Consider the following 26,028-nt stretch of genomic DNA (forward strand, 5'->3'; position numbering starts at 1 on the left):
ACATACACTTCTCATTCTGCATGTTGAGGGGCATGGCAACAATTTAAGATTAAAGGACAGCATATGGGGTCAGAGAGAGAAAGAGAGGCCTTAGCTAGACCAGGCTATATCCTGGGGCGAACCCCGGGATCGTCCCTGTGCGTCCACATGATGCACAGGGGATCCCAGGTACAGGGAGGGAACATCCCCCCTTGCCCTGGGATAGAGCCCACCCCTTTGGGCCCACTTTTTCCATAGTCCTGGGCTGAACCCGAGACCATGAAAAATGTGGCCCGTTTCCACGGCTTCACCCCGCTCTGCACGATTAGTCGTGCGGACCTGGGATTCGCACACAGGGTGCAGCGCTCCTCAAGAGCACTGTGCCCATCAGGGATAGGGTGGGGGGAGTGGGGAAATTAATTTAAAATTTAAAAAACACGTACCTTTGCGCACAACTGTTTGTGCGCTGCCAGAAAATTAAAAATGGCGGGCGCAATACCTCTCTTCCTGAGGTCGTCATGCCTTACGTGTAAACGGAGGAGGGATCTGGCATTAATCACAATGCGAGATTTTCACTCCTCCATTGTGTGGTAAAAGGTAGGTCTAGCTAAGGCCAGAGACAGAGAGAGAGACAGAGAGAGACAGACAGAGAGAGAGACAGAGACACACACACAGAGATGTACATCACTGACAGCCAAAGCCCGACTCCCAAATTCCATCCAGCTCCATCTTTGACAACACCAAACTTGCATCTCAGGCAGGGGAGATTTTTTTCTTGCTTATCTATTTTGTTTTATTTATTACTTTTCTATATCACCCAATAGCTAAACAGAAAACCGTAACATGCAAAACATAATTTAAAAACCTTAAATGTTTAAAACAATAGAAGGAAAATAAAGTAAAAGCTGGCAGCAGCCAAGATTGAAAAACCCACTAAGAGTGTCACCCTATGCACATTTAGACAGAAAGAAATGCCCTACAGTTCCCAGCATAGCCCAGCAAGCTATGCTGGCTGGGGAATGCTGGGAGTTGTAGGACTTGTTTCTATCTAAGCAAGCATACAATTGCACCTTAAAAGTTTTTAAAACTGAAAAATGAAGAAGCCTGCTAGAATCAAAGCCTGGTAGAAGCCTGATTTTCTTTCATTGACCTAAAGGAAACAAACAAACAAGCTTAGGCTGACTTTGGGGGAAAGCAGGATGTTTTTTTTATAGAGAAATAAATAAGGCTTCTTATCTCCAAGTAGCTGTTTAATCCTCTGAACTGGGCCAGGCAGCACTGTACTCTATCTGGGTCAAGAGTCTATGTTTTAACTTTGTAACTGATTTCTCCATGTGTCAAGACCTCAGCCAGAGGTAGCAGTCACATAGAACCACAGACTTAGAAGATACCTTGCAGGTCATCTAGTCCAAACCCCTGCTCAGTGCAAAATCTGCAATGAAGCATGCAAAGCAGCATGTGACTACATCACCCCTGACAGATGGCCATCCAACTTTTGCTTACATGCTTCCAGTGAAGAAGAGCCCATCACATCCCAAGGCAGCCTTTCCTACTCCTGAGCAACTCTTACTGTTAAGAAAATTCTCCTAATGTGCTTAGCCAAAACCTGCTTCCCTGTGATTTCCACTTATTGGTTCTAGTTCTGCCCTCTGGAGCAACAGAGAATAGTTCTGCCCCATCTTCTGCATGGCAGCCCTTTGTATATTTGAAGACCACTCATAGACAATTGTTTAGAATATGTCAGAGACATAATGGGAGTAGCCCATTTCATGTGAGCCCACAGGATGAGACGGCCAAATTGAGATGAAGGTTTGCCATGCTTGTTTATTTCTGTGTAGATGCAGGATGTTTATAATAGACATTAACAATCTACCATGCAGCTTTATCAAATAGTTAATATAAGGAGCCTCTCCCACTCTGCTGTGTATAATCAGAGCTGCCAAAGTAACATTTCTAAAGACAAGAAATATTTGTATTTGCTTTGCCAAATACAATTCATTTGGCTCTCTAAAGGCAAAAGTAATATCTAAATATGGCCACTTGACCTGTCTATTCTATCACACATCCCTTCTCTGTTTTAACTAAACCAGCCTTCTCCAACCTGTTTCCCTCTAGATATGCTGAACTACAAATTTATCAAACCCAGCCAGGATGGATTTATAATCAGAGTTGTAGTCCAATCCATATGGACAATACTAGGTTGGGAAAAACTGGACTGAACTAAACTACACTGGAACTCAGGACCAAAGATTCCACCTCAACTAGTTGTTAAAGTAGTTTAAAGAGCTCCCAAATGCAAACTTTGAGAATATTATCCCCGAAACCACTTCAGCAATAGGGTTCATTTACTTCAACATGAAATAAGTGAACGTCATACATTTTTGTCATGTCATTTTTATTGAACACTTCTGTTCATTAGTAATAAAAATTATAAACAGAGCAATCCATTCATCAAAGTGAAAAATGTTGTGCTCGTATACCAAGAAAAGGGGAGCCAAAATAGACTGTCCTTATTCCTAAATTGATGGAGCATCTGTTGCCTTAGTTACAATGTTTTCTCCTTAAGCAGGAATGTAACTGTAAGCTCATTAATGAAGACTCAGAAGGTCAGGATTTTAACAGCTTAAAGGTGAAACTGCAAAAAGAAGGAAAAAACAGGATTTCAAAGGCAGGGCAGGAAGGGTTTGTAATTTAGGGAAATAAATAAAAAGAAGTTAGAACTACTGGTGTGGGAATGCCAGTCATGCAGTCCCATTCTTCTGCCAAAATATAATACCCCTTATGATTCTGTAACAGAAGGGAAGGAATGGTACAGCAATATGTGAGCAAGTTATGCAAGAGCTAACAATTCCCCAAAAATCCTGTTAACTGTTGATGGGGCTGCCGCATTGCCACACACAGTGACTTGGGCTTTGTTGGATACTTATGGGATTGTCCAGCTGCTTCAGTACTGCCATAACATGTCATAATATATATTCCAAAGGAACAGAAGGCCAAAAATCAACAGCAACCTTTGAAAAATATAAGCACAATATTAAATAAGAACACCTGTACTAAGAAGCCACAGAGGACTTTGTAGGGGGAGAGTAAGTTTCCATTTACACTGATTATCAAATACGTAACAACCCAACAAATAGAGCATCTTCAGATGGGAGGGGGTATTGCATTTCCCTACCATTGCTTTGCCCCCTTCTTCTGCCCCACAGTAAGGACAAACAGCTTCATCTTTCTTCACATGAGGAAGAAAGAGGAAGTAAGCAATGACCATGTGGCCCATTCAGTGGGCGTTTTTACCACATGCTTCTCCTGCACATAGCAGGAAATGACGACATGTTTAGTTACAGTGAAAAAAAGTGGATTTTTTGGGTCTTCTTTTATGAAGAAAAAATGAGTAGAAGGAGCAGGAGATGGACAGCATCATGAAAAGGGGCCGAGAAAATGACTGGAATATAGCAATTGAAGGATATAACTTGTTCAAAAAGAACAGAAGAAATAGAAAGGGAGGTGGAGTTGCACTATATGTTAAAAATACCTATCCCTGCACAGAAATACAGGCGGATCAGACTGGGAGCCCCGTCGAGAGCGTCTGGATTAAAATAAATGGGGCTAGGAATAAAAAGAATATGATAATCAGAGTCTACTACCGACCACCCAATCAAGGAGAAGACGAGGACGAAACTTTTGAGAAACAAATTGCCAGTGTTTCAAGGAAGTGTGATGTAGTAGTGATGGGGGACTTCAATTACCCTGATATCTGTTGGGAGACCATTACTGCCAAAAGCGGCCCTTCCAAGAAATTCCTGACATGTATGGGTGATAACTTTCTCTTACAGAAAGTGGTGGAAGGAACTAGAGGATCGGCAATCCTTGACTTGTTATTGACCAATAGGGATGACTTAGTGGATAAAGTGGCAGTTACGGGAACTCTGGGGGAAAGTGACCACGTCATACTTGAATTCTTGATTATGAAGGAGACAATACACGTACTCTGGATTTTAGGAAAGCTGATTTTAATAAACTCAGAACTATAATAAGTAAGGTCCCGTGGCAAGGGAGCCTAATGAGAAAAGGAGTGCAGGATGGGTGGGAGTATTTAAAAAATGAAATTTTAAAGGCACAGTTACAAACAATTCCAACAAGGAAAAAAGATAGAAGACAACAGAGGAATCCAATGTGGCTCCACAAAAAGCTTAGAGATGACCTGAAAACAAAAAGGGATACATATAGGAAGTGGAAGGAAGGCCAGGCTACAAAAGAAGAGTACAGACAAGTGGCGCAGAAGTGCCGAAATGGAGTCAGGAAGGCTAAAGCTGTGAATGAGCTGAGATTAGCGAGGTATGCTAAAAGCAATAAAAAGGCTTTCTTCAGATACGTGAGTAGTAAAAGACAGAGGAAAGAAATGGTGGTTCAGCTGCTTAATGAGGATGGCAAATCGATAACAGACGACAAAGAAAAGGCTGAAGTGCTCAATTCCTACTTTGCCTCGGTCTTCTTCCAAAAGCGGGTCAATGACCCCCCTGGAAAAAGTGAAGCAGAAGTTGAGGGAGCAGGATTGCAGTTTGAAATTGATAAACAAATGGTCAAAGAACACCTAATTTCCTTGAATGAGTTCAAATCCCCAGGGCCCGATGAACTGCATCCTAGAGTAATGAAGGAGCTAGCGGAAGAACTCTCAGAACCTTTGTCTATTATCTTTGCAAAATCATGGAAGACGGGTGAGGTGCCGGACGACTGGAGGAGGGCTAACATTGTCCCTATCTTCAAAAAGGGCAAAAAGGAGGAACCTGGGAACTACAGACCAGTCAGTCTGACATCCATCCCTGGGAAAATTCTGGAGCAGATTATAAAGAAGTCAATCTGTAAACACCTTGAAATCAATGCAGTGATTACTAGAAGCCAACATGGATTTGTCAGGAACAAATCCTGTCAGACTAATTTGATCTCATTTTTTGATAGGATAACCTCCCTTGTGGACTGTGGGAATGCTGTGGACGTCATATATCTTGACTTCAGCAAAGCTTTTGACAAAGTACCACATGACATTCTGATTAACAAACTAGCTAAAAGTGGGCTAGATGGAACAACTATTAGGTGGATTCACAGTTGGCTACAGAATCGGACTCAAAGAGTACTTATCAATGGAACCTTCTCAAACTGGGGAGAGGCAACGAGTGGGGTACCGCAGGGCTCAGTCCTGGGCCCAGTGCTCTTCAACATTTTTATTAATGATTTGAACGAGGAGGTGCAGGGAACGCTGATTAAATTTGCAGATGACACAAAATTGGGTGGGATAGCTAATACCCTGGAAGACAGAAACAAACTTCAAAGTGATCTTGATAGGCTGGAGTGCTGGGCTGAAAACAACAGAATGAAATTTAATAGGGATAAATGCCAAGTTCTACATTTAAGGAATAGAAACCAAATGCACAGTTACAAGATGGGGGACACTTGGCTCAGCAATACTACAAATGAGAAAGATCTTGGAATTGTTGTAGATCGCAAGCTGAATATGAGCCAACAGTGCGATATGGCTGCAAGAAAGGCCAATGCTATTTTGGGCTGCATTAATAGAAGTATAGCTTCCAAATCACGTGAGGTACTGGTTCCTCTGTATTCGGCCCTGGTTAGGGCCGAATACAGAGTATTGTGTCCAGTTCTGGGCTCCACAATTCAAGAAGGATGCAGACAAGCTGGAGCGTGTTCAGAAGAGGGCAACCAGGATGATCAGGGGTCTAGAAACAAAGCCCTATGAAGAGAGACTGAAAGAACTGGGCATGTTTAGCCTGGAGAAGAGACGACTGAGGGGAGACATGATAGCACTCTTCAAATACTTAAAAGGTTGTCACACAGAGGAGGGCCAGGATCTCTTCTTGATCCTCCCAGAGTGCAGGACACGGAATAATGGGCTCAAGTTAAAGGAAGCCAGATTCCGGCTGGACATCAGGAAAAACTTCCTGACTGTTAGAGCAGTGCGACGGTGGAATCAGTTACCTAGGGAGGTTGTGGGCTCTCCCACACTAGAGGCCTTCAAGAGGCAGCTGGACAACCATCTGTCAGGGATGCTTTAGGGTGGATTCCTGCATTGAACAGGGGGTTGGACTAGATGGCCTTGTAGGACCCTTCCAACTCTGCTATTCTATGATCTATGATTCTATGAAATCTGTGAGTGCCCAGTAATGAGCATGCTATGAAATGCTCGTCTGATGATGCTCATAGTCAAGGCCAGCTTTATTTACAGCTTTCTCCATTTTTAATATACTTGATTCATTAGTCACAACATGTGTGTTATGAAACTTTGTCTGGGGGTGCTCAACTATGCAAAAGTCTTTGTTCAAATGGGCTTGGACAAATTGGGCTTGGACAAAAGTCTTTGTCCAAGCCCAATTGAAGAGAGCACAGCTACCCCACCACCACCACCACCACCACAAGTAAGCCTTCATTGCATTCATCCATTGAGCTCACACTGACCTGCACCCCATCTGTCCAGCCTCCTCCCTTCCCAAAGGATGACCAAAAAAAGACTCACTTGGAGGAAAGAGAGATGATAGTAAGCAGAGGAAGCCTCCCTGAAGATAGAAAGTGGCTGGTGGCAAAAAAAAGTGTCTTTTTCCCAGTGGGGTATCAAAGGCCCAATGATTCATTGTTTTTAACTTTTGTAAACCACCCAGAGAGCTTCAGCTATGGGGCAGTATATACTGTAAATGTAATAAAATAAAATAAAAATAAATAAATTTAGCAGCAGGAAGTAAAAAACACAGCACCATTTGCAGCCATAGAGAACCTTGCTGGCGGCTCTCCATCTTCAGGCAGGCTACTTCCACCTGATATCATCCCCATTCCTCCACACATTTCTTTGTAAACTTAGAGAAATGGGGGAAACCAGGAGCTTCATCCCATGTTCCCGTTTCCCTCGAATTATCCCCAAAGTGTAAAGCTGTTGTTGTTGTTAGCTAAATCACACCCCGGGCGGTGGCACTCCTAAAATCCTTGGCATACCAGGAAAAGGGTTTAAGGGGGAGAAATGTAAAAAAATCATTAAAAAAAATCAATGGATGACCCAATCCAATTCAAATTTGGTATTCTTAAAGCCCTCCTTAATATCTATTACTGTGCCAATCTTGATGTCTTTATCTTTAAAATTTACGCAGATGTAAGCATTTGTTTAATTTGTATTTAATCCTCCTGCACCCCCAGTAGCCGCTCAGAGAACAACAAAAGATTCGCTCCTAAAGGGGTAGAAAAATACGTCAGTTCTTTTGGCTAAGAAGCACAATTAAAGCAGGATGCATGGGAGTGCTTCACAGTCAAAGCAGATTATAAGATGGAAAACTTTGGAGTCCTTTGCACACAATTCGCAGTGATTGCACAGTATAACGCTGGTGTGATGAAGCTACAGGACTTACAAAGGAGGCAACTGATAGCAGAAGGGAAGGCTCAGAAACCTATCATATTTATGCAACATGCTCCACAGGCAACCACAGGTAGGGGGCATGCTTGCACAACCCCAATGGGTTTGGGAGCCAAGGAGTATGGCATTCACCCAACCTTACATATGAAAACATCCTTCTTTGGAGATGAAAGAAAAGTGATGTCAATTCATTGAGCAGGGACAAGAAGTTGCTCATTTGTTGCATGATTCGCAGATCTCTGTGGATGCTGCACAACAGATTTGATATCTTGTCCCTTGCATCTAATTTTCTATGCTAGTCCTAGGCTAAAATGAGAGGTGTGTGGAGTAGGACCAGAGGAGAATATGGTGCTTGGAGGAAGGTAGATGGCCTGCATCACATCAGTTTGGATGGAGGTAGATGGGCTACCTATGAACTGTTACAAATTATTGCCTTCACTCTGTTCAACTCTGAATGAAAAAAAGATACTTGCTCATACACAGTATTAGTGCAGGGAAAGTGTTATCTATCCTATAGAAAGAGACTCTTTATTTTCTAACTCATGGCATATAATGGATGTGTATGGCCTAGAGTAGAAAGCTTTAATCACACTTAAAGTAATAGTGGTAATATATTTGTATTTTAGTCTATGTTTCCAATCACCTTTATTAGCATTCATATTGCATTACCTCAGCTAATCAATGCAAAATGTTGGGTCCAATCCAGATGATCATTTTTCAATTCTCCTCAAATTACACAGATTTCTTTAAAGATATGAGTAAAAAGAACTTCTCCAGCTATGCTTGAATAGGTCATATGATAGCTAGCAGAAAACTGACAAAATCCAGGAAAAATTAATTCTAAGATCTAGAGCAGCAGTACACCTAAAACCACTAGCTAAAAGTGTTAAATATTAATAAATTACAGCTAAAACCCCAAGGAATGGGGGAGGAGATAAATTGCTTATCTGAAAAAAGACAAAAATAGGAAAATGGCTGATCTAATAAACTGGAAAACAAGATATAGGAATTATGACATCTAAACTAAGGATTGTCAGAGAAAAAAACAACCCTTTCCAATAGCTCATTCTCACAACTTTGTCTCCACATGATGGCAGCCCAGAATTTATCCTCATATCAAGAAGGACTTTTAAAATGTGTGGATGCTGCTTATAGACATAGCGACCCACATCCAAGAGTGCATGTGCACTGCAGCTAGGTCTGTGCATGCGTAGTTCTTTTTACAGTGCTGGAATCCCACTGATCAACCTAACTATATAATCTGTGACCATGTAAGGACTTCTCAAAATTATGATCATTAACACATTTCCCTAAGAACATCTGGAGGGGTTACCATTTAATTCTTGGTACAGTGTGACGTATACTCAAATGTGTTTAAAGGCATTATTGTTAAGATGTAAATATGTTTGTGTGTTGTTGTTGCTAGTTTGCAATTTGGAAACAATATGGGCAGAGAGGACTGTATGAGTTGTCTGAAGACACCTTGGGACTACAGGGCCTCTCCCTAGGACTCTGATGTGGAGTAGCAGATCTGCTACCTTTTAGTATTGCCTGCTCTTTGCCTCCATGTTTTAATAATAATAATAATAATAATAATAATAATAATAATAATAATAATAATAGGCAACTTTAGGAATGGGCAACTCCAGATATTTTGGCCTACAACTCCCATGATCTTTCACCATTAGTTATACTGGCTAGAGCTGATGGGAGTTGTAGGTCAAAAGTTCTGGAGGGCCACAAGTTGCCCACTCCTGTTCAGCTTGTATATTTCTAACTAAAGCATGCATTACAAAAATTTCATTAAGTCTCCAGTGTTCTCTCATCCAAAGGAAATCAGACTTTGATAGCATAGCTCTAGAAGGTCTCATTACTCAGGTAAGCAGGGATAGAGTGTAGTATTTAACAGAAAACCCTGTTATAGCTGTTTGGTTACAGCAGAACGACAGATCCCATCAATACTTTCCTATAACTTATTTTATAATGACATTGGTAATTTATTAAGCTCAGAAGCTACACAAGTTTTATGACTACATATTCAGTGATATATCAAATGACCAATGTCTTTTTCCTCCAATTGTTTTGACTGCAACAAAAGATAAATGACATGAAGTTGATTTTTTCATTCCTCTGAAAGCTGTTGCTTAGGATATCTGTTAGTCTTCCAGTTATGCAAAGGATTAATAGATCATGGTTCTTACTGTGCGGAAACAAAACATAGACAGGATGAAAGCATAAGAGAATCTTTGAATGACTTTTTAAATGGTTGCCTCAATTAGAGATGAATGCCAAAGATAAGTTGAAAATCTGCATAAAGACAATAAAACTCCATGAATCTTATATATCTTGATAAAGGAATGTATTGCAATCACTGTGATTTATTGAAATATATTGGAAAGCAGGATACTGTACAGTTTGTGTGTGTGTGTGTGTGTCCCAATCAATTCCAAAAACATTTAAAAGCATGGAGCTACTGTGGGACTGTCCACAGAGGGTGTGTTATTGAATGTAGGCAAGAAACCAAGAAACACCCAAAGTCCTTTAAAAAGTTTTTTTTTAAGTATTGCTAGTTGAATAGTATTGCTATTCAACCGTAGTTGAATAGCAGCAGAAAGTAAGAGTGATAATAAAAGAGAAAACTTTTTGCTAATGGTGGAGAAGCAATTACATGAAAAGTTTAACATATTATATCTCAGGTGACTGGTTGCTTTTAGACCAGTAGTACATTTTTATTTCTCATGGCAATCCAATATATGCCTAGCTACCAGACAGCTGGGGCTCATCTACACCAAGCAGGATATTGCAGTACATAAAAGCAGTACATAAAAGGCAGGAGCCACACTACTGCTTTATAGCGGTATTGAAGTGCACTGACAACTGTTGGGGCCCATTGACACATATCACATACTGCTTTCATACCACTTTCATAGTATTATATTTTGCTTGGTGTAGATGTGTCATGGGCCCCAACAGTTGTCAGTGCACTTCAGTACCACTATAAAACAGTAGTGTAGATCCTGCAGTGCACTTCAATACCGCTATAAAGCAGTAGTGTGGCTCCTGCCTTTTATATACCGCTTTCATACTACTTTCATAATGGAATATCCTGCTTGTTGTAGATGAGCCCCTGGTTATTTATTTATTTATTTATTTATTTATTTATTTATTTATTCAAACTATTTTACCATCCATTTGTGGAATAGATGAGCATTTTCAAAATCCAAGATTGCCATGGGAACCAAAAAAAATTAAGTTCCTAAAGGTTAAAAAAAAACATGGTTATGAAATATAGATGGCTAAGTAACTGTTTATGGCTTTAGTTATAAAAAGGTTGAAAATAATCTCTGTAGTACAATGTTCTTTTTATGTTTGTAACATTGTTTGTAACAATGCATCATGGCCTTATTAGCCTACAAATAATTAAGGTGCTCCAAAACAAAGTCCACACACACATGAATGAAGTAAATGCCTTTACTAATGTTGTTGTAGGTAACCCTTAAGACTCAGCCAGAAACACTAGTGTCTTTTATGATGTCATGGAGGAACTTGGGAGTGTACTGGACTTAGAAGTTTTCACTTGAAGAAACACTGAAGGGCTTTTTGAGGCAGATATTTGGCAAACAAAAGACAACAGTGACATTTTGTAAACAATTAAGTATTGGGATTCTAACGGATTTGTGAGCTTGGACAACAAAAGCACTTCTGGCTATAAAAATGCTTAGGACAAGAAGAAGCTTAAACTATAAAAGAAGAGAGGATACCTTTACTATCTATATTAGATATATTCATGTTGAGTTGTTTTGCATAATTGTCCATAAATGATTTTTAGTTTTGTTTTATGCAATCATTTTATACAATTGTTTTATACAATTTTATATGATCGCATAGGGAGAAGAAGCCATCATGATGGTCATTGCGTGATTCCCCATGATACAGTATGAGTTGCCATTTCATCTGAACCCATTGCAAGTCTTGGGTTGTAGGATGGGTATGAAGCCACCCCCACCATACTGTGTGCTAGGTTCGGAAGATATGCCAACCCATGCTGCATCACGGGGAATTATGAAAATGGCAGTCACACATGCAGGGCTGGAGGGAGAAGGCACAATGGCGTCTCCTCCCTTCATAATCATCTGAACCCAGTCACTGAGTTATATTTTGTGCTGAAGTTTGCCTCTAGAAGTACCTTTAATGAGAGTTTCTTCAGCTTAACTTGAAAGGAATTTGATGCAGGTAGGCACACTGCTGTTCAAGATGTATAGATAAGTTGAATAGTGAGTTTCATGCTGGTCATATCTGATACACTGGACTCCTAACTTTTCTAATTTTAAAACTTTTTCATTTTTATTGTGATGGCCTATTATTTGTTGCTTTTGGATTGTAAGCCACCTTGATTAAAAGAAATGTTAAGGTGGGATATAATGATCAAATAAATAAAACAAAAAAATAAAACATGCCCCTTTGCTTTATCAGAGGACTATAATATATGGATGTGATGCAGAGACCTCACATAGTCCCACACAGGAATGGGTAAGAATTTTGGTCCAGTTCAGTTTTGATAAGAATGTACCACAACATTAAAATACAATATTAAAAACAGATTTATTCATATTCAGGAGAGAAAGAAAGACTAAAAATTTGAATGAGGGAGAAAGCAAAACTGACAGATTTATCCTTATTTTCATTTCATTTCCCAATAACACTCTGTGATGGGTCTGAATTGTCCTGGGATATTGAGTGACTGTCCTGAGAATGCAGTACAAAAGGTATTCTGTAATGCAGTGAGGAGTCATATGTGAAGGTCATTGAGATGCTAGGCTCGTGATTAGCACAGTCCCCTGGCTATCCCAGACCCCTGTATTACCTGCCCCACAGCCTTCAAGATAGCAATGCAGATGCATTTATTTATTTCTGAAACCTGAAAGCAGCAGGTCCTGGGCTTACCTGCTTCCATCCCCACTAGATGCATGCCTGTGACCCAAATTTCAGTGGGTGCAGAACTCTACCCCATCCATAAGCTCAATGGGACTTACTTCATTATAAGATTTGGGAATGTAGTCATTACTTTACATTCCTGACAAACAAAATGCCTGATATATAATTTGATCAAATAAATCCTAATTAAAATGAGTGACATGTAAATTCTCACAGTACACAACCTAAATCCATTGCAATGACTTCTTACATGGCATTTGGCACTTAAATATCATACTGCTGTTCCAAGCCACTTTATGGATATTAGCAAAGCAATCTTCAACTTCCTGATGAAGTAGGCAAGCACCTAAAATACATCATGTTTTATAGCACCATGTGGGCCTATAACTCTGCGCACAGTTTATAATTTCCTTGACTTATATTTATTAATGAACCCAAACATGTGAGTATTGGCAGGATATGGAAGACATTAACTAAGACCACTGGTTACATTTCTAACTTTCCCTCCAGATCAAACAGCACTGAGCGTGAATGAAATGAAAATAGATAGGCTGGATTACTAGTTTACTCTACATATTCCAAATACATTTAAATAATAACTGAATGCACCATCCAGGTTAAGTAGACCCAGATCTCTCCTGGGCAGGCTCTTGGGTCATTGTTAGTTTAATTGTATGGGAAGGATCTAATAGTGAGCTCCTGCCAGCTCTTTTGATGGTGTGCTAGCAGAAACCAATACTTGCACAACTTCAATAGCACTTGCTATTGCTTGACAAGATTCCCAAGACATTGAGCAAGCATTGGTTTCCAATAGCACGACATCAATAGCACTAGAGGTGGTGCATTGCTGGATCTTTCCCTATGTTTGTAGTGCTGTATATTTTTCAATTGATGTAAGTAATGAAAGGATGGAAAAATAAAGAAACAGTTTCCAGGCTTGAGGTTCATCAAGCCCCTGACCAACAATGGAAATGCTAACAAGCTGCTTTCAACTTAGTGGGTCACAAATTATGGAGCTATGCTCAGAGATAGCATTTGTCCAATCTACTAATTTGAAAGACACAGATGTACTAGCCATTCCAGGAACTAATAGGCTAGATTCCAATTAACTGAGCAGACAGCCCTCTTCTGCTGATTCATGTGCTGAGATATATACAGTATATATATTGAGCAATTTTTTAAAAAATTGATGTTATATGCTTTCCCCCTCCTCCACATATTGGGAACCACGTGGGAGTATTTGGAGGAAGAGAGAAGAGAAAGAATCAAGAATCAGGAAAACATCAAATTTCCTCTCTGTGACATCTGCTTAGTTACAATAAGGAGAAGACACTGATGGCATTGTCCATAAAACAAAGAAACATTTGATGCAAGCACTTGGAACATTATTGGTGACTTCTGCTTCTGAAATCCTAGAATTACCAGCATTTATCCAACCTTGCACCCCAATCTAATGCAATATCACTGATAGGAATCAGAGCTCAATCAACTTAATAGTTGGATTCACCATAGATTTGAACTAATGTAGGGATGGTGGCTTTTTTGTTGTTTTTCCTCCTTTTGCTGCAGCTTAACTTGAGTCCCACCAAATTATTATTTCTTGTCTTTGACTGTGCTGGGAAGCAGGATGCCACACCAGTGCACTGCAATTCCTTATTTCATTACATAATAAAATACTTCAAAGGAAACTCATTGGGAGCTGTTAGGCATTTATTTACCATGGTGGGTTGATCTTGTTCAGGGAAGTATAGAAGCTCCACAATGAGCGCTACAGTATATAAGCTAATTGCAAGGATAAAACCAAATGAATAATTACTTAACTCCAGAATGGGGCCTGAGGGATTTTTTTCTTTAATAAAGGTTTAACTCACCAGTGATAATGAATGCAATCTCACATACTACTGAATAACACTATTAGCATAATGGCTGAGATACAAGAACTATAATTAGAATTTAACAGAAATGTTAATTACCCACCAGTAGTATACTGAATGGAAAGGGATTTTTTTTGCCCCTACCCATAAAATGGGCGTTGAAGAGACTAGATTTATGAATTTATACCATGTTTCTCTCCAATGCAACCAAATGATTAGTAGGCAAATATAAGAAAACACCCTTCTTTGGTTGGTATTTGGTAAAATTGAGGCCTTAATAGCTTGCAGTCAAAGGAAGGTTCTATATCTGGAATTGATCCAGATTAACTTAGTCACACTGAAATCAACTGTGTTGGTCTTAGCCACCTGTATCCAGTCCTATATCTTTAGGTACAAATTTCATTTAAAACGTTCCAAAGAATGCACAGGATTTCAAATCAACTCTTCAAGGTGAATAAACTCTCCATTCTTTCAGGAATCAAAGACCTCATAAGCAATATTATAAGTCTTGTTGCTGATGTTGCCATTTATGCAGAAAGCATAACAGACCCCAGAACTGTTGTTTTATAAATGGATACTGTTGTTTTTATACTGTTGTTTTTATATTTCTGATGGTTTTTAAATTTTGTATACTTTTTAATGTTTATTCTTTTAACTTTTGTGAACCGCCCAGAGAGCTTCGACTGTGGGGTGGTATATAAATGTAATAAATAAATAAATAAATAAAGCTGAGATTGCATGACTAAGCAGGTAATTGTCCCTAGAAATGTAGGTATTAGGTAAATAGAACCACACGCATTATCCTGGTCATTATTTCTATTAACAATTAACCTTTCAACATATAAAATTTTATATGCACTTTATCACAGCTAGATGATGATGATGATGATGATGATGGATATTTGTAAGCTACTTTTCAATAGGGATGTGCTCTGCTTCTAATCAGACCGGCGAATTAGAAGCGGAGCGGGTTGCTTTGCCTCCCCTTAAGGCGGAGGCAAAGAGGATTGGGGGGCCGGCGGAGCGTGGCGAAGACGATTGAGGTGAAGGCAGATCCTTTGCCTTGATCCGGAGCTCCGCCGGAAAGGTAAGTGGGGTTTGCCGGGCCCTGCCGCTGTCGCTGTCGCCCATGCGGCGACAGCGGCAGGGCCCGGTAAACCCCCCCTGCCCTCCTCTCCCTTACCTGCCTCCGTCTGCGGTCCGTCAGCTTCTTCAATTGAGCCCGCGGTTCAACCAGGAAGTCGGGGCCGCACTTCTGGCCCAGACTTCCTGGCTGAACCGCGGGCTCAATTGAAGAAGTCGACAGACCGCGGATGGAGGCAGGTAAGGCCCCCTCCCCCTTGGTCCCTTACCGGGCTCTGCCACTGTCGCCGCACGGGCAGTGACAGCGGCAGAACCCGGTAACACCCCCCCGCCCTCCTCTCCCGGCCTTACCTAGCACCACTCCCCTACACTGCGGAGCTCCGATTCAGAGCCGGAGCTCCACGGCAAAGAGGAGCGGAGTATGGACGGAGCGGCGCAGAGCGGAGCGGGCCGATCCAAAATTTTCGGATCCGCCCAGGGGGCGGAGCGGGGGGTCCGTACACACCCCTACTTTTCAAAATAAATGTTCTGGCTGCATCCATCTCTGACAAAACTGTGGTGTACAATTCAAAATGAAATAGAGCAATTCTGCATGTGAAATGCAATGTAAATTGGTCACATCAGACCTGTGTAGATCTATTACTTGGTTTGGTGGGTCAATATCAATAGATTATTAACCAAACATAAAAGGTCCACTGGGCAGTGTTCTTCAGCTGCTGTGGTGATGAATTAAGCAGAGAGGTTGCCACCATCACCAGCACAACCTGTAATGGTTTATTACCTGTGTTCAGTCATGCTCATCACAAGTTTTCCACCACCTATTCTCTTGATATTAACAGGGGAGCTTTCTACATGGCACCTCTTTCATTGCTGATCCCCCACAAAAACCTGCAGCATCGCTGTTGTGAAGAAACAACCACATGGGCAGGATTGAATGTGTGATATACTGCCCTGCATGAACTCTGTAGCAGTGAAAGGATGCTTCCATGCACCTATACAGCTTTGAATCAACAGGCATCTACCCTCTCTCAGTTGTGCTCCTTCATAGTTGTGAAGCTTTGAATCAACAGGCTCCCCCCCCCCCCCGACCCCATCATTCACATGCTGATAAAGTGAAATGGAAGAATAACTTCTGAGTAGACATGCAAACATCCACCCTCACATCCCTCTCTCTCCCCACGGTGGCAGCTGTGCCCCTATTTATTTATTTATTATTTATTTATTTATTACATTTATATATCACCCATAGCCGAAGCTCTCTGGGCGGTTTACAAAAGTTAAAAACAGTAAACATTAAAAAAAGTATACAAAATTTAAAAACATAAAAACAACAGTATAAAAACAACCTCGGCAAAGTAAGAAAGCCTGAAGTACCTTATATTGAAAGTGCACAACTGGGAAATAATGCAAAGATTGGAAAGGCAGTGATTGAGCTGACATTCGCAACAGCGCCATTTCAAAGCAGCAGGCTGGCTCCCCTCTCCTGTACTTGGCAAAGTGCAATGGAAAGCAATGAATTACATCCGGGTAGCCATGTTTAGCCCTTTGCTTTCACCATGACCACATCCCACACAACTTTCCCTTTGGCCAATTACTGCCACTTCCACCAGCCCATGCCAAAGCCAGCTGAGGTCACATGGACTCCCAAACTGCATTGAATCTGCATTAATGGGGAAATCCATCACAAAATGTATCGGGGGGCCAAAAATGCTACACTAGCTAAGGAAAGCAGCATGCATCATCTGACACGATTGACTTAGGGGTGGAGTAGAACTGGAGTAAAAGCTCCATGTAGAAACCCCCATTATTATTTCATTGCCTGAAGCTCTCCAGAAAATCAGGGGACTGACATGACTTTACATTTGGGTCAAGCACTATTGAGTGTAATTGTATTGATGGAGCTAGACATTTCCTCTCCTAGACAGGGCTTCAACAAGACTGCTGGTTAAATCTGCAGGAACCTTCCACAGAGAGCACAGGAATCCCTAAGGATCCATTAACCTCTGAGGATAGTTTATGGTAATAAGTCTCCATCCCTGCAGGGACTACAGGTGGTCACCAGATCAATCTAAATGAGGTAAATATCTGTCTAATACTATCAAGTCATTCTAGGCTCCCTTACCTAGAGATCATTATCCTCTAAACTAGTACAGAAAACAAGGTCTAATGTGCAACTTGCTACATGTTTAGGGCTAGGTATAATCTGAGACAGGTCCAGATCCATGGTTGTCACAGAAACCATAAAGTCCCAAGCTGCTCCCGACAAGACAGACCCCCATAACTAAATGCCTGGGGCTCTCAATATCACCTCCAAGACTATCTGCATCAGATTGAACAGGGAGAATGTTAAGCGCAGGAATGTACAGTACACTAACAGAATCTCTATCGTACCTCCTATCTCAGGTCCCCAGCACCAGATGCAAACAGTCAACAGGATTTGAGTGTTTGCATCTGGTGTTGGGGACCTGAGATAGAAAGTAGGATAGGAATTCTCTTAGTGTACTGTCCATTCCACTATGTAACACTCAAATCCTGTTGAATGTTGGATAGGGTACCCAATCAGGAAAATGTTATCATCGTTGATCATGGCCACTGCACACTCAACCACCCCTTAAGCCCCTTGGTACCTTGTTGGACATAACTGGGAAAGATTCACACATTCATCATTCAGCTAGGTTTTGGTTTTGCAGCGTGATGTTCTTGAGAAGATCAGATATAATTAATGCTTTAACATTAACTCACCTGGCATTCAGATCCAAGAGGACTGCAGTCAAGCCATCATATCTAACAAATATATCTTGTTATCAACCAGGAAATTGCTGTGTGGCACCCCATCTGTGGAATGAACTCCCCAGAGAGGTTCACCTGGCACCTACGTTATACTCTTTCCAATGCCAGGTGAAGACCTTTTTATTTTCCCAGTATTTAAACATTTTACCATCCTAGTCTTTTAACTTGAAGTTTTAAATCTGTTTTTGAAATCTCTGCATTGATGTTTAGTTTTATTCTGGTTGCACTTTTATATTGTAGTTTTATATTGTGTTTTAAATTTTATACCTAAGTTGTATTTTATGGTTTTAATTTTTGTGAACTGCTCAGAGACCTTCAGCTATTGGGTGGTATAGAAATGCAGTAAATAAATAAATAAAGAATCTGGAGCATAGTCACTATACTTTTTTTTTTTTTTTTTAGCAAGAAGCATAATTAGCTCATTTTAAGCATAAAGGGAGAAACATAAGATGTGCCCCCTTAATATTAGAAGTGGTAGTAAGGATAAGATTTGATTCATTTTAACTTTTTGAACAACTGGTTCACAATTTGTGACTAATCAGGTAAAACCTGGTTTATTTGTGTATTCATTCTGCTTATGTGCTGCTCTTCTGTTTTTCAATGGATGTTCGCATGGTCTTCCACTACATGGGAACTAAATGAACTAAAGGCTTCTGTGGACATCACTGGACTCAAGTGATGCATATCCATTCTCAGACACATGGTTCTCTATTTCCATCTCTTTCAACTGGCCTCCCTAAAGACCTTGAGTGACATTATTCTCAGATGCCCTTAGCTGCAGATGCCTCAGGTGCCTCTGAGGTATCAATGTCAGGTTCCTCTCTTTATCTCTACCTACATAGTATGCACATCTTTAATGTGACTTTAGAAAAGATAGTATGAATTGCTGCATACAAGCTCAGCCATGAGTTAGTTTACTGGGCACTGAAGAACCCCAATGTATATATTATTTTAGAAGATATCTGTGACCAATCAACCCCTCCCCTAACATCTTCCTGGATTATTATTTTTTAACAAAGAACATAACCAGGCCAATCTGTATTTGAATAACCCTTCTTTGTAAAAGTAGTGTAGAAATCATCTGCATGACCAAGTCTTCTCAGGAGATTGATTGGTCAATGTGAATTTCTCTTGAAGGGAGCTGTCTAGTCCCATAGAAATATATTTTCTTTGTTTTTCAGGTCGCTGACAAAGAGACAAGACAAAACTCTTTCACACTGTGGAGTTCCAGGCAGATCCTCTCACCCACCCCACCCCACATCACCCCACCCTCATAAGCAGCATTGATGAGTTTCTCTTAGTGAGTACGAATGAACTAGTTCAGTGTTTCATTCTGAACTTCTATCTGCTTGGTTCTTTAATTAATATGTTGGACTGGAACTGCAGTTGATTGTCTTCCCTAGCTTGGATTTGACCTTATCCATGCACTGGAGTGCTTGGCAAACATGTTAACCTTGTTCTTAAGGACTTTAAAGGAGACTCTGAAACAGAGGTCTGTTCTTCTCCAAACATAAAAGTCATCAGTCTATCTTCTCATATGGGCAGACTAAAGGACATTAAACAAAACACGTTGAGTGGCACTGCTACCTCTGAGGAGTATAGGCAAAAGGGCATCTTCTAGCCTGTCCTAACTCACAGAGTTAGAGGTGCAGACACACCAGTTTGTCGCAATGCCACAGAACAGTTTCAACCTTCCATAATAAGTTATATCCTCCTCAACTCCATAGGCTTCCTACCAATAAAGAAACACATTAAAAAACAGGATTCAAGCTGCCTCAACCTTTGCCTCCTGCCATCTATTCAATTGTCCCACTGTTTTAGCTCTTAGCCCTCTTTTAGAAAACATCTGACTCATTACTTTGACTACCCTGGGTAGCAGAAGTACTCCAGCTACAGCCAGTTTGAATTGAATGTCTTGTAAAGACTAAACTGCTGTCAAGGTTGCTTTTGCTTCAGGCCTCTCTGAGTAACAATGAATGGAATGACCTATTCAATTAGCTTGCAAGTTCCATGTAAATATAACACAGCTTTTGGTAGTCAACAAGGTGAAGTCATATTTTTATATGAAATTGTCCTTCAGGCTGAACATGCATTTTTAACCTCAGAAATTACTCTAGACAAAAGAAAACACAAATAACCTATTAATCAAGGATTTCTATTTTGGCATAGTGTTAAATTCACTCCTAGTGCCCATAATAAACTCAGATTCTAGTCTTATGGTTTTCAGTTAGTTCATTGCCCCTTATTGAAAATGTGTCACACTTAGGAAAAACCTTCAGCAGGAATCCAAAAACGTACCTGAATGTCATTTTATTGATACAACACTCTTGTGCAACAGGTTAGGCTGAGAGATGGTGACGAATGCAAGGTCACCCTGCAAGCTTCATGGACGAGTAAGGCTTTAAACCCAGGTCTCCCCAATCCAAATCTGACATGCTAACCACTACTACAGGAGGGGCAACCTTATTACTACTGAGGGCTGCATTCTCTTAGCAGAAACCTACCAAGGGCCATAGTCTGGGTGGGGGCAGAGTGAGTGGGCCAGAGCAAGCAATGGGAAGGCCAGACCATCATGCATCCATCCTCACATTCCACCCACCCCCGCATCCATTCACCCTCACACATGCACATGTACAGACTTATTCATTCTCTCTCTCTCTCTCTCTCTCTCTCTCTTAAACACACACACACACACACAGAGGCTACAATTCTCTACATGTACACATAGTTGAGAGTAAGACCTTAGAATAAATATGCTTAAGATGGTGCTGCAAGTAAAGCAGCAGAGGAGTCAGACAATGAAACCTATTGCCCAGGGAGGTGACAGGCTCTCTGTCACTGAAAGTATTCAAGCAGAGACTGGGCAGTCATCTGTCAGGAATTCTTTAAACTGGATCCCTTGAAAACCTAAATCATCTCTTAGGTCTCGGATCTTTTCGCATTCAAAACTGGCTTCTTCAGACAGTACCCAAGAGCGACCATGTGATTTTTGAATTGAAAAGGGGATGCCATTGAAAAGAATAGGGCGCAATGAAACAGCGCTAAATGTGGTGGGAAATCCCATCATAAATAGATGCCAGATTATCTCGGTGTTATAAAAACACATGATTAGTGGAGGGAAACTGCAGGAGACATCCTGGCTATGGACAATGTCATGAAATTGACTCACAAACTTCCATGAGTGGCCAGTCATGCGCATGCCATAAATCACTCGTTTAGAGAAGCCCTCTATGGACATTCTAGGTAGAATGATGTGAGAGAGCTTCGGCTATTGGGCGGTATAAAAATGTAATAAATAAATAAATAAATAAATAAATTCAATTTGCTGCCAAGTAGCACATTTTAGGGTGATTTACAGTACAATCCTATGCATGTCAACTCAGAAATAAGGCCTGTTGAGTTCAGTGGGACTTACGCTTGGGTAAGTTTGTGTCGTATTGCTGTCTTATTTGTTAAGTTATAGAAATAATAGCCTGGGTAAAATTACTTCAATCCTTCATTCAGGCTGCAATCCTTTTCACACTTACCTTGGAGTTAGCCCCACTGAATACAATGAGAATTAGATCTGAGTAAACATAGGATTGTGCAAAAGACAGTCCCATAAACGTCACCTATAATTGTTATGTGTACTTGCTTTAGAAAAAAACAACCCTATATTCATAGACATAGAAATGTTGCTTTTCAATGTCCAACATTTATTTGTTTTATCCATAAAGGTGCCCCTAGGTAAGTTCCCTGAAATAATTCTGATCGATTGTTGCAGGTGTTAGGGAATTATAATTTTTTTAAAAAAAATCATTTCAGCCATTTAAAAATAATATTTTTGTTTTCTTCTCAATTAGCACAAATGAAGTGTGGATAAATTTGCATTGCTTTTCAAAGATACCATAACCATTTCTTCTCTTATTCCATTATCACAAAGCATTTAGTCATAACTCTGTTTTTCCACATGGGTGTTGTTCAGGGTATATTTCATGCATCAGAATTAGTGCAACTAAGCAAAAGTCAGAGCCTAATAATTTGCATTTACCTGCTAGGTTTCTAAAAATGGCAAATGCTTGAACTTAGGTCTTGGAGCAAAATTATTTTTTATATCTAAAGGTTACTATGCCAAATACTGGTGAGAGACAACACTAACAAATCATCATGAACATAAAAGTAAATATTTAATTTTACGCCTCATCCAACTTGAGGGCCAAACTAAATATTCTTTTAAACATACATAGTAGAGCCATGCATGCTAATTTTATTTACTTTCCTGCAAGCATATGAAATCCCAATTCAGATCAGATCCACTGGGAGAGGAGGATTTAAGTTTTCCTTCCACCCATTTTGTCCCAAATTGCCACTTCTCCAGGAGTGGGGCGGGGGGAGAGAAAAAACCCTCCAATAATTTCCACAAAGACCATTTTCCTTTTTGTAAACCCTCCCCACCCCCACAGGGGCCATGCTCACTTGCAGGAAAGTAAATAAAAGGAGCACACATATCTTTACTATGCATGTTTAAAGTAACATTTTGCACACATAAGACCTGAATGAAAATGACTCAGGCCTAATCTACACCAAGCAGGATATTGCACTATGAAAGCAGTATGAAAGCACTATATGGTACGTGTCAATGGGCCCCAACAGTTATCAGTGCACTTCAATGCTGCTATAAAGCAGTAGTGTGGCTCCTGCCTTTTAAATACCACTTTCATAATGCAATATTCTGCTTGGTGTAGATTAGTAGGCATGTGCTCCGCTCCGATTAGAAGCGTAGAAGCAGGAGCGAATTGGCCTGCTCTGCCTTGCCCAGAGGCGGAGTAGAAACGGACCCCTAGAAGCAAAGCGAAGAGAAGCGCCCATTTTCGGAGCGATCCTCTTTCTGCGGTCCGATCCGATCGCCATCTTGAAACATTTCGCCCATAGGATTGCATTGCGGAAAAGAAAGGGGGATAACTGTGTTGTTTTTGAAGCTATCTTTCTGAAAATTCTTGTGCTTGGAGAGTCGTGGATGGGGGTCATTTTGAGCCTACTCTCAGCTCTCTGCGTGGTGCGGTTCATGTGCTAGAAGTTTTTAAAAAACCGGCGGGAAAAATACCTTTTCCGAAGGGCTGAGGGGCAGAGTCAACTCCCGGTCATGATCACATGATCCCAAAGTTGGAGGAGGGGATAGGCAAAATGGGTAACTTGGGATTCTGGGAACTTCTCTTTCTTAGTCTGAACGGACTTTTCCCAGTGTTTTTTAAAACAGTAGCCCCACCAAATGCACAAACACAACCTGAAATCATATACTAAGCCAATAATAAGAGAGCACTGCTACCCACCCTAACTTTGGGGAACAACTGAAAAGATGTGGTGCAAGGGGATGAGCTCCCCTAGGGCATCCCATGTGGACGTGCCCCCACTCTCTCCTGTACTTGGAGGGCAATCAGAGCCCTCCAAAGAGAGTAACCCGGTGGAGCAATGCCTATCATGTGTTGAAGTGAGAGTTCTACTCCTCAGAGCTCTCGTGGTGAAGCAATGGCTTTCATGAGTTGAACTGACAGCGTTGCTTCTTAAAAGACTGGTCACTAGGACCAGTCAAATTGGCAGCTGCTTCCCCCTCCCCTGGGCACGTCCCCCTATTGCTGGTAAAAGACAGATATAGCCTTTTTTTAAAAGTTCTTCTTGTTGTTTATTCAGCAACACTGCTGCTTTTAATTCCACCTCTCCTTTGTTTATTTATTTATTTATTCCATTTTATATGCATTACTGGCTTATCCTTGGCTCACTTCCTTATGTCCCCAGAAATGTCTGCTATGTGCCTGCCTTCCCTCTCTCCTCCCCTTCCCGCCTCGCAGGGATGTTGTGTGTGTCTGGTTTGACTCGGGGAGAAGTCCTTCCTGCACTCACTTGGAGTTTTGGAAGTTCCAAATCCATTTTTCAAGTGTGGAAGAAGATTCATATAGGTTTATCTCTACTCTCCAATTCATGGCATCTTGGGATTTCCTTTGAAATGGCCCCATTGAGATGTCTGCAGGTTTAAGCCCCGCCAAAAATCAGGGGATGATGGGACTGCCTTGAGTCTGGGCATGCGTGTGTATCCCTGGATAAGCTATCATGGTGGTGAGTTTGAGGCTTCTAACGTACAAATTGACGGAGCTATCAAAAGGGGTGTGAATGGGGTGTTGGATTTTCATAAATTCCCCAAAAATCAGGGGATGATGGGACTGCCTTGAGTCTTGGCGTGCGTGTGCATCCTTGGATAAGCTATCATGGTGGCAAGTTTGAGGTTTTTAACGTGCAAATTGACGGAGCTATCGAAAGGGGTGTGAATGGGGTGTTGGATTTTCATAAATTCCCCAAAATTCAGAGGATGATGGGATTGCCTTGAGTCTTGGCATGCGTGTGTATACCTCCATGAGGTGTCATTGTGCCAAACGTGAGGTTTCTAACTTTCACAGAAAAAAAGTTGTATACTTTTTTAGCTTAATGCAAGCCTATGGGGGGGGGGAAAACGGAGCTCCGATCCGGATCCGGAGCTCCGCAGCGGAGCAGAGCAGGCATGGGCGGAGCGGGGGTGGAGCGAAGCGGCCCGATCTGCAAATCGTGGATCTGGAAGAGAAGCGGAGCGGGGGGGTCCGTGCACACCCCTATAGATTAGGACTTCAGCAGTATTTACATTCAGTTTCCCTGAATCTTGGGTTGCCATGTCATCTGGACAAGATATCACAGTTTATAACAGACACTGGCCAACTTCAAAACAAGCCAGTTTCAAATCATGCTTTTTGAAACTGACTTGTTGGACTCACCAAAGTTTGTTATTTAAACCATATGTGAAGGTCTGAGGCCTATAGAGGAAAAGTAATAGTCAGGTTCTGTTAGGAGATGAGTAGTTTCATTTCTCTGGTTAAGATTCATTCCATCATTAGGTTTCATTTCTCCAGTTAAGTTTTATTTCTTCTGGGTTCAAGCATACTTTCTGTTTTGGGGGAAGAGGGTATAAAAAGAGAGGAGAAAGGCAGCCAGCAGAAGAGCAGGAGAAGAGCAGAGCATGAGGAATGAGGAGAAAGAAGCAGCCTGAAGAAGTCTAGGTGAAGCTTAAAGAACTCCCTCATCATCACATCCGTTAAAGCTGCAGGAGCCCTGCTCTCTTGATCAGATACAAAAGAGGGCAGGGCTCCTGCAGCTTTAACTGTTGTGATGAAGTGGGAATTTCACCAGGTGCTGCATGCATACAAACGACACCTGCTGAAATTCGCTTTTCTATAGAATTGTTAAAAGATACAGGAGCCATGTCCTCCTTTCTATATAGTCACCCTAGCTTACTGCAGCTAACATTGATCCATGGGATCAGCTGCTGAAGATGTTACAGCCCTTTCTACCATTATTTGGGCTTGATCAAATTTTGATTAAGCAGATCAGCCAATCACCGTTTTCTAGCAGAGAATTTTGCATCCCTGAAATGCCTTCCTCATTGCTGTAGTTGGTTTATTTTGTTTCTCTTGTAGTAACTTGCAGCCACACAAACTGGCATTGCGTGACTCTGGGGTGATAACAGAGCACATATTTATTGACTAGTCAAAACTACAGTAAAAATAATGAGAAGCACAGCAATATTTAAGATCCAGCTGATTATCCTTTGGAGGCAGATGACTAACAGCTTACCTCACCAATAAAAAAGTACTTCCAAAAACTCCTTCATGGAAACCATCCTTATTTATTATCCAAGTTCACAGCTGTGTGCACTGCAAGCAGTAACTAATGAAACACTTAAAATGCATATCTCCTCACACTCCAAAAGCATATGAGACTATGAGCCACATGGAAGGTCCAATTCTGCCTTTGTCACCGAGAATTATCCCTTCCTTTCCCCTTCAGGAGTTAGATGCAAGCTTATTGCAGTGTTTTTGCATTTACCCTTTCCCCCAAGAATAGTGCTAACAGATCGTGGTAACTACTTGCTTCTCTTTCATGTCCACACGTTTATATTGC

At 41.0% G+C, this 26,028-nt stretch overlaps 1 protein-coding gene across 1 annotated transcript in view; it reads right to left on the bottom strand.

Annotated features, from left to right (window-relative positions):
• IQCM (IQ motif containing M) overlaps positions 1-26,028 on the bottom strand; it is a 106,881-nt gene that overhangs the window by 22,235 nt on the left and 58,618 nt on the right. The window lies entirely within an intron of this gene.

Source organism: Elgaria multicarinata, chromosome 10, assembly GCF_023053635.1.
Source record: "Elgaria multicarinata webbii isolate HBS135686 ecotype San Diego chromosome 10, rElgMul1.1.pri, whole genome shotgun sequence".
Lineage (NCBI taxonomy): Eukaryota > Metazoa > Chordata > Lepidosauria > Squamata > Anguidae > Elgaria > Elgaria multicarinata.